This window comes from Dipteris shenzhenensis, chromosome 23, assembly GCF_047967505.1.
Source record: "Dipteris shenzhenensis isolate YYH24624 ecotype China chromosome 23, Dip_SZ_1.0, whole genome shotgun sequence".
NCBI classification, from domain to species: Eukaryota; Viridiplantae; Streptophyta; class Polypodiopsida; order Gleicheniales; family Dipteridaceae; genus Dipteris; species Dipteris shenzhenensis.
Window position 1 is genome coordinate 15,881,367 of NC_141618.1, and position 10,184 is coordinate 15,891,550.

The window sequence follows — 10,184 nt, forward strand, 5'->3', positions numbered from 1 at the left end:
ATATCAGTGTGAACAAGATCCAATAAAGCATATGAATGAGTTGAAGTAGATGCATTAAAGGGTTTTCAATGATGCTTGCCAAGAGCACAATATTCATAGAGGCCCATGTGAGGACGAGCTGGGGGATTCATAGCTTCCACAAAATCATGAAGATTTATAGCAAGTAGCTTGGCAAAATCCAAATGAACAAAACGATGATGCCATAGCTTGTAGTCCAGATCACCAGAAGCTATAACCACATTAGCAATATCATCATTTAAGGAAAGTTGAAAGAGGTTACCATGCTGAGGAGCAAATGCTATGGTATGTCCATATTTTTCAATCCAACACTGTGTGTGGTCAAAGCCAATAAAGAGACCAAGATCAACAAGTCATGCAACAGAAAGAAGATTTCTCTAAAGATCTGGAACATGGAGAATGCCTCGCAAGACTCTTGTTGAAGAAAGACTGCCAAGATATAAATCAACAACACCCATGACTTGACAAGTAGTGTCATTAGCAAGATAAGCGAATTTCTGGTGAGGAAGAGCATGATAATTATGTAACCATTGAGATTGATATGTCATATTACCAATAGCACTAGAATTAACAATAAAAGTGGAACCATCTTTAACATGAAGTATCCTTTTTGGAGAGACATCAGAATAGATATGATTTGCCTCTTGATGCATATGGGCATCTTGTTGTTGAGCAGCATATGCTTGAGTACTTTCGCAATAATAACGCCTCTTGTAACACCAAAAAGGATTGGAAATCATATTTGTAAGAAGAATTTTTGGATAAGCGGGGTTGCTTAGTGGTAACACCATGTTCCTCATCATATTGCTGAGCCCAACAATCAAAGATAACATGACCATGCTTATCACAATAAGAACACTATTTCTTAGGTTATTTGAGATGAGAAGAATTACCACCTTTGAATGGATGACCACCACGTCCATATTTGGAGAAAGGACGCTTGCAAGCAACACAAGTTGTCTCTGAATCTACATCATTAGTTGTTATCATGACATATTCATGAGGGTCTTTACAACGCTTGAGTCATTGGGCATACTCAATAAAAGAAATACATGTTTGATCAAAATCAATCTCACTTTTGTTCAAAATGATGGTAACAATATTATCATATAATGGATCCTGGGGATTGTGTCGAGAAGATAGGTCACCAATTGATTTCATGGAACAAGTGCACCAGCAGTAGCAAGTTGATTGATGATATTCTTGAAGGACTCAATATGAGTTGTCATAGGAGCTCCAACTTTGTATAGAGTGCTCAAAAGATTACAAAGATAAAGAATCTTTGTGACAGATTTCTTCTCAAAAGTAGCAACGAGGTATTCCCATTTTACATGAGAAGAAGGAAGGGCAAATATATCCAGCATAAGAGAATCATGTAGAGCAGATAAAATATACCGATGAGTTGCTTGATCACAAGAATGCCAATCAGCAGAATCAGATATCCATTTCTCAAAGAGAGGGCCTTCAGTCACAAGAGCATGATTCGTAGTTGCATCTACAGGTCGGGATGGACAAACGAGATCACCAAGAACAATATTTGAAAGATTATCGCCTTCGAGTATCAATAAAATCTTCACTTTCCAACCAGAAAAACCTTGTCCTTGAAACAAAGGAACCGATCGTTGGCCAGAAGGAAAGCCGTTGATGATTATAGATGTTGCCATCATGCTTCGGGAAAATACACGTGTCAGAGCTTGCGTCAATGATCAAGAATAAAATTGTTGCTCTAAAAATATAGAACTCGAGATACACCAAAAAAGGGTAAAACATGGGATTGGGAGTATGCTAGAAAATAGCATACATGCAAAGAAAAGCACTATGAGATTGTTGATCATGAAACCAAGATATTCTTGGAGAAAAGCACAGCTTGATGATCACGAAACTTAGATATTTTTGGGGAAAAGCACTACGAGCATGCCAATCACAGAACTAATATGCTTATCACAAAACCACAATATTTTTGGTGAAAAGCACTATGAGCGTGCCGATCATAAAGCCAAGGAAGAAGTAGTCGACATGAAAATGGATGTAACTTTTCACTTCGAGGTCCGATCGGGGCATTTAAGTGTTAAGAACGAAGAGCACAATGAGAGACCTCCATTAAGTGCCATCGATAAATTTCTTAAATTCACACCAGAAGACCTGCAAAAAACCACATCAAGCTAGACATGTCAAAATCGACAAGAGAAAATAAGAGATGAGATATTGAAAGTGCTATGTAATCAAATCAACAAGTAATACTTCCTGTCTTTCTTCGTTACACTGAGCATACAATAGCAAGACCTTTGTAGCTCTGATACCATGTTGAGAGAGAAGAAGAAGAGATGATAGACACACCAAATAAACTCCCAAAGACTGATTCATATTGATCACTAGTTACACATATATAGGTGATACCTAGTTTAAGTTAGGGCAAGCTATATATAGCTCTAACAGGACCATCTATTTCATAGGTTTAGATTAGCATTTAGTCGGAATGATTGTGCATGAGGGACCATTTCCTTTTTTCACTTGCAATTGACTGTAGTAACAATGACTTTGCATGAGGGACCACCTAGTTCATAGACTCACATTAGACTATATAAAGGCCTTAAGAGCACAGAAACAATTCACCAAACCCAGGAAAATTGCTCTCCTACGCCCTTCCACACTCTCCAATCCCCCTTCCACCCTTGTGATGAAGCTTCTGCTACAACCTCAATGCCCCTTCATATTTCTTCCCAAGTAATGGGATCCATTGTTTGCCTTGGCTCTCCATCCTACAACACTCCACCAGCCATAGCCATGATTAAGGGAGTTGTAGGATTGGAGCCAAGGGAAATGGGTCTTAAGGGGTGGATTGTAGAATGGATTTTAGGTCCATAGCATTTGATCCTGCTCTCAGCTACTATAAATATCTGTTGTTGTTGTTCACTGGGAGAGAGCTCAACTTGGTGGAGAACCGCTCATAATTGAGAACAACCTTCGGCACTGGGGGAAAATAACACAACTCGGTGGTAAGCTCCAACACACTGAGAGCATTGGTGTGTGGGAACTCACCACTAGATTTAGTTCTCGTACCATTTATCAAAGGTTGTGCTCGATTACAAAGAGCTCACCACACTAGGTTGAGTTCTCTCTCCCAGGAAGTTGCTATGAAGAAGGTTATGTTCAATTACGAGGTGCGCGTATTGTCCCCTAGATAAGAAGAGTTTTGGGTCAAAAGTGTAAGCAAGTGGTAACTATGAGGTGCTCGTATTGTCCCTTGCATATGAGGCACCAGGTCAAAAGTGTAATAAAGTGCTAACAAGGGCAAAAGGTGACACGAGGTCCCACCACAGTGGCGGTGTTGGCAAGTGCTAAAAGTGTCTAAAGAAGTGTCACATAGACAAAGTGCTAGCATTTTTGGAATATGTAATATCTTTTGTTAAATGTTTGCTTTGGATGTAATTTCTTTTGTTCCAATTTTGATGTAATATTATTATCTTTAAAACTATCGGATGTAATTTCTTTTGTTTCAATTTCAATGTAGTACCATTATCACAAAAATTATTGTTGATGTTACTTCGGTAGTGAAAGTGGCTCTAAAGAAGCACAAATGGCATATTTCTTCCCTCGTTTACATTTTACTGCAACCATAGGGATAATTGCACAAGAAACTATTGGAAAAACTATTGTTACTGTAGTGAACATTGTTCACAAATGCTCTCATTTAGGATTTATTGCAATCAGTGCAACCAGTATGATTGCTGCACAAACGCCCTCATTTAGGATTTACTACAACCAGTGCGATTGCTGCACAAGCAATTATTGCAGAAGGACTAAAATAGCTCTAAAATAAGAATACATTTTCCTTAGCCAAGAACTAAAATAGCTCCAAGAACTAGCAAAAATTGTTGCACAAGGACTAGTAGAACTAAAATAGCTTCAAAATAGGAGTATATTTTCCTTGGTTTAGAACTATAATAGCTCCAATCACCAGCACAATGCTTGCAAGGAAACTATCATACATTTCAAATATCTACATTAATTCCTTAGATTGAAACTAAAATAGCTCCAAGAACCAGTGTGGTTGTTGAGAAATTATTGCACAAGAACTAATAGGACTAAAATAGCTGCAAAATAAGACTATGTTTTCCTTGGTTCAGAACTAAAATAGTCCCAACAACTAGCATGTTGGTTGTGGATATGGACCTTGAGGGGTCCCCTTTAGGGATTGACATGCCACGATGTTCTTTATTCCAACATGGTGGTCTCTCCATGCCAACATCATTGCTCAAACCAGCATGGTGGTTAGTGCAACAAAAGATTGTGTTGCACACCAATAGATGGTGAAGCTGCACACAACGGGTGGCAAGGAAAAAGTTGTGTGATGTAGTCAGGCCAAAGTGGTGGTCTCTCCATACCAACATCATTTCTTGAACCAGCACAGTGGTCAACGCAACAAAATATTGTGTTTGCGCAGTGGCACATGGCAAAGTTGCACAATGATAGATCGCAAGGAAAAAGATGTGTGATGTACTCATGCCAAAGACTGTGCTGTGAGAAGGAGTGCAACACAATAGTCTTTGTGCTTATGAGTAAATGCACGTAGTGCCATGTGTCGAGCTCTATGATGTTGACAATGATAAGATTGTGTCTCATTATTACGCCAGTGCCGCAATCATGATGTTCGAAAAACTTTTGACGAGAGCATGGGTCTGTGCAAAATTCAAAATCTCACCCACTAACACGTCGTGTCGCGACCCCAAAAGGGCCCCAAAAATAGTTCCACGATTGGCTACACCCAAGCAAACGTTGACCCTATAGCACGAAAAATGTGTCATCTTCACAAAACCCTCTTAAAAATTGTATGCCTTGCAACAAAATATATTGTTTGTTGTCAAGGATAATAACAGGAAGAGAATGCAACATGACTTCATCTAGTAAATTATCCCATTGTTCTCGATCCGTGACATCAGTGGTGGTTAATACTTCTTCAATTTTAAAAGTACTATTTGCTTCTAGATGCCATTGATACACATCCATCTCCATTCTAGTCAATGGCTCTACCCTCTCTTCCTCGCTTTCAAGGCCTTTGACACTTAGCTTCAATTGCAGTGCTTGATGTTGCTGAGTCTATCCTTTGTAGAACTAGATGGGCAAACTTTCCTCATTGCTTACATCCATAATCTCTTCAACATTAAAAACTGCTTTAATGATAAGAGTGTTGGTGCTTCTTGAACAAATTGTGGAAGATTGGGTCCCCCATTTGTAGTAAAATTAACAAATAAGCCATCTCTCATGACAAGCACTGTTTGCCATAGTCCCACAAATGGAGCTCTTCAAATTCCATGTCTAAGAATTGTAGAAAATGTTTATTGGACATGTCTTTGCAAACCTCTTTATCATATGTTTCAATGTGGGATCTTTGTGGTGAAAGTCAAATAGTAGGTCACAAGATCGGGGGGAAGGGGGCAGAAAAGAAGGGGGGGGATTGGTGGGTTACTATGGGTAAACCCTATATATCATGTGCGCTCAATGACAATTTATAAAATCCCATGTTGTGAATTATTCATGAATAAAATGCACCCTTTCCTATTCAATTTGTAAATTTTCTGCCAATATCCTTTTTGTGGCATGCTTCTATAAGTGAAAATGTCAAAAAATGAAATGAAATATGTCATTTTGTTGAACTCTCATGATAGTCACATAAATTTCTAAGTGAGCCCCCCCCCCCCCCCCCCCGCTCCCCCCCCTGGATGTCACAAGGCACCCATGAACCTCCATCAAGGCCAATACAAAAAATGTAGGGCTAGATGGTTTCTTGCATGAACTGGATCACTTAATCAAAAATGTGGCAGTGCTTTAGGATTGTCTTCTCTATATCAAGTTAGTGATACAAAATATTGTAGATCTCATCCTCCCTACTCGCATAGGGAATAGTAGTTACAAGGTGATGGAAGGCAAGGCATGGAGTGGCCATGACCACTGTGAGGATATGAGGAAAGATATCAAGGAAGTGAGGAAACAATTTGAAAGGTATGTACCTTATAAAGGCCCATATTTTTATAATCCTTAGTTATTAAAAAATGAAACAAAGGTATTATTGAAACACATAGGAAAATGCATGATATTTAAGGTCAAAAGACCAACATTTACAAAACAAAAATGACAAAACCTTGAACAATTTGTAATATAATATGCAAAATCATGTCCACATACTTATTCAATCAAAATGTGGAAAACAATTTCACATAGAGGTTTCCAATGATTGTACGATCACATAGATTAAAGCCATATTCTTAGCATTGTCCCTTCCAAGTAAAGAGAAAGTCATAGTCATCGCACGTTATAGCTAATAATGGAGTTTTGAAAATCACATCTTATGGATGTTTACAACCACAAATTTAAATGTTGGGTTGGTCATTCCTTTGTCTAATTGATCAGTGTACGGATATTATACCACTTTCTTGGAGGTAAAACACTTGGCAAAGGAGGATCTTGACAAAGGAAGGGGTCAAGAGAGACCCTTAGAGGTAGAGCCACTATCACAATGTGGCACATGCTTAACAACAAAGTATTAGACCTTCTCAACTTGGGAGCAGTGGCATTGGGCAAGGGTTTCTTCACAATATATTTTGTAAGTTTCTTATCTATATTTTTAGCTAATGCATTTCATTCGATGTATATCATTTCAATTATCTTGTCATTTAACTATTCTTATACACATAATCTGCAAGCTCTCTTTGATGACCTTGAGAGCAATGGGGTAAAGCTGAATTGGGATGCAATTGAGAGAAATGGGGTTTACCTCAATTGGGATGACCTTGAGAGAAATGGGGTAGACCTCAATTGGGATGTGATTATATTTGAGATAATCTTTGGCCACTCTTAATTTCATACTATAAGTAAATTAGCTTCTTTAAGTTACATAATTCTAGTGTACTTTATAAAATTTTATTTCCACAAAGCTGAACCCATGTGATCAAGGATTTGCAGCGGTATTAAAACGTTAGTTTTAAAACACTATATTTAAACATTTAAAACGTTTTTAAAGTTGTCTAGGGTGTTTTAGAATGCCCCAGTAGTGATTTTTATCTAGGACTAGCTCCTACCGGTGTATCAATTCACTGGCCGGTATCTTGACACAACACCGATAGGTATTACATAATACCGACCGGTGTTTCTCTACACAGATCAGTATAATTACCAACACCGGTTGGTGTTGTTAATGTTATATAAACCAGTGCCGCACTCATACTATTCACAAAATCCTAGATTCCTAGAATATTGTGGAGTCTTGGGAAAGACAAGAATCATAAGAAAGAGGATAAACAAAGCTACAAAGAAATTTGCAAGTTTTGTTAGTTCTTCTAAGTTTAAAAGAGTATCTAGTGCCGGTGGTGGGCTCACTTTTGCTAGTCAAAATCCACTCACACTTAGATACTAGTTGGAAAATTAGCATTTACATACTATTAGGTGAAGAGTAAGTTAGTTGTGTGTGACATTGTACTAAGATTTGGAAAAGTAGATGATTTTTATTTTATGCATGAAGTATATAAGTTGTAACTTGTCTAGATTGTAGACTCTTTGGAAAGACTTGTCACTTAGGACTAGGTAAAGAATTTGTTAGTTGCATGGATTGGAATTTTAGTTGCATTGAACATAGTACACTACACCAAGACAAAATCAATTAAATAAGCAATCTAAATTGTTGAAAGCTCCTAACTTATGCATAACATTCTATATACTGACCTTGCTCATGCATCCCCTAGTATACTCCCATTCTTCCATTGTGATATGCATCCCCTCATCTCTCTCTACTCTCTCCATTTCGTCAAGTAGCCAATCCACATGAATATCATTTGGAAGTGCTCTTAGATGTTGAGGGTATGGCACATGAGATCCGTGGTGTGTATGAAAGAGGGCCCTTTCTTCTTGTCTTCTTGCCTTTGCATCCTCGTATCTTGTCACCCATCTTTTCATCACATCACTATTAAGCATGCAATAGAGGTTGATATTATTAAGCAATGCCATGTCTATTACTTTGCTGTGTCCTTTCCCTTGAGGCACAATAGAGGTCATCCTTAGGTCTTCATCATCTCTCCATAGTCGTGGGAGAGAGCTGTCCACATCAACAAGAAACTTAGAAATATATACAAGTGATTCTTGTACCAACCAACCCTCGGCCATGCTACCTTCGGGTCTTGCATTTTGTCTCATGAAACCCTTCAAGGTCTTCATGAAGTGCTCAAGGAAGAACAACCATCATACATGTATAGTACCATATATAGCAATCTCATCCACCAAATGCACTATGAGATGTAGTTGGCTTGTGAGAATAGAACATGGAAATGTCCCCTCCACTAAACAAACCACCTCCACTGACATAACTCAAGCATTCTCAAGCATGGTGGGATCTATTTCCTTTTGAGCTCACATACCTAGAAAGAAAAAACTACGGAATATTAGCAATATGAATACCTTGCATCCTATAAAGTATCTCACAAGCTCGCCCATCTTGTAAATACAATATTCACATTTTGTATCTTGTAAAGTACCTCACAAGCTTGCCCATCTTGTAATTACAATCCTTCACCTCCTTCGATGCATTGCGAGAAATGCTAGTAGGTAGTATGAACTGAACGCACAAGGAATGGTTGATTAGTTGCTGCTAATTCACTCACAAATTTGGAAGGAAAAAGACTTTATGCACATAAAGTACTTACTTGGAGCATCTTGTGCCAATCATGAGATTTCAAGCCATAAAATTGCTCTACACCTCTTTTCTTGCTCTTTGTGAAGGCCCCCTTCAAACACCTCATGCATCCAGTGGGAGTACGAAGTGTAGTGATAGCTCACCTCACTGCCACCATCTCTAGCTTTGATAATCTCCACGGTGCACGAGGTAAAAAGACACATCCATTTGGCCTCTCTTGTGGCCAGGCTTCATGCATCCTCCCTATGGTGCGTAGATCCTCCCTTATGCCTGTGGAATCTCGTGTCCCATTTAAATGTTCTTAAATGGTAGACGCCACATTCTTGAAGATATTCATGGGATCAAGCAGGTGATTGATCTTGAGGTGGGACCAATATGGTAAACGATAAAAGATGGAGTATCTAAACAAAAGTTGGTGTTAGTGGGCAATCTTTATTTCTAGCCAATATAGCACTCATGCCAAGTGGTGGAGTCGTTGTGGATCCGTCCCAAATTCTCATCCAATCTCCCACAGTGAGTGACTATGGGGGGACTTCATTCCAACAGATGACATATCTAGAATGATCAGGTGGGAGAAATCGATGGTGATTCTCATAGATGACCTTATTCAATGCGTGAGCCCATGAGGCAATTAGCGAAGGACCACAAATAGGACATGCATGGTAACCTGATGTAGTGAGACCTGAACAATAGATGCAATTAAGAGTTCAAGGTGGGTTTAGGGTGTCACATCGATTGCCTACTCATAATTAAAAGTGCAATGCTTACCTGAACACTCGCCATAGCTTGGGAAGTCATGCATCGTCCACATCAAGACTACTTTGCAGTTGAAGTCTCGTGACGAGGGAGGCCTGCTCACATCATGCACCTCGATACCTCTCCAAAGTATCTCTAGCTCGTCAATCAAAGGCTCTAAATAAACATCAGGATTTTTGACTTTATGTCTCCCTGGAATTAGAAGGGATAACATAATATGTCCTTTCTTAATCGCCATAGAGGGTGGAAGATTATAATTCATAGCCATACACTATAAGAGGTGCTTTTGAGACCAAATGGATTCACACCGTCCATACCCAATCCAAGTCTCAAGCTCCTAGGTTCTTCCTTGAAGCTTGGCCATGTGTCTTCAATATGCTTCCACACAGGAGTGTCTGTGGGAGTTCTCCACTTGCCATCGGTTAACCGATGGGAGGAATGCCATGACATGAGCTTTGCAATGGATTTGCACTTCAACATATGTTGGATGCGAGGGATTATGGGAAAATGTCATAGAACCTTACGAGGCACATCCAAAGTTTTGAGATCTGCTCTATATCTTGCCTCTCCACAAGTAGGATACTCTCTTGTATCCTTATGTTGTCCACGAAATAGGACGCAATCGTTGATGCATACATGGATGTGCTTGTAATCTAATCCTCCAAGAGAGGTCACATGTTGCCTTGCCATATCTCTTGAGGTTGGTAATTTATTCTCCCTTGGAAGCATT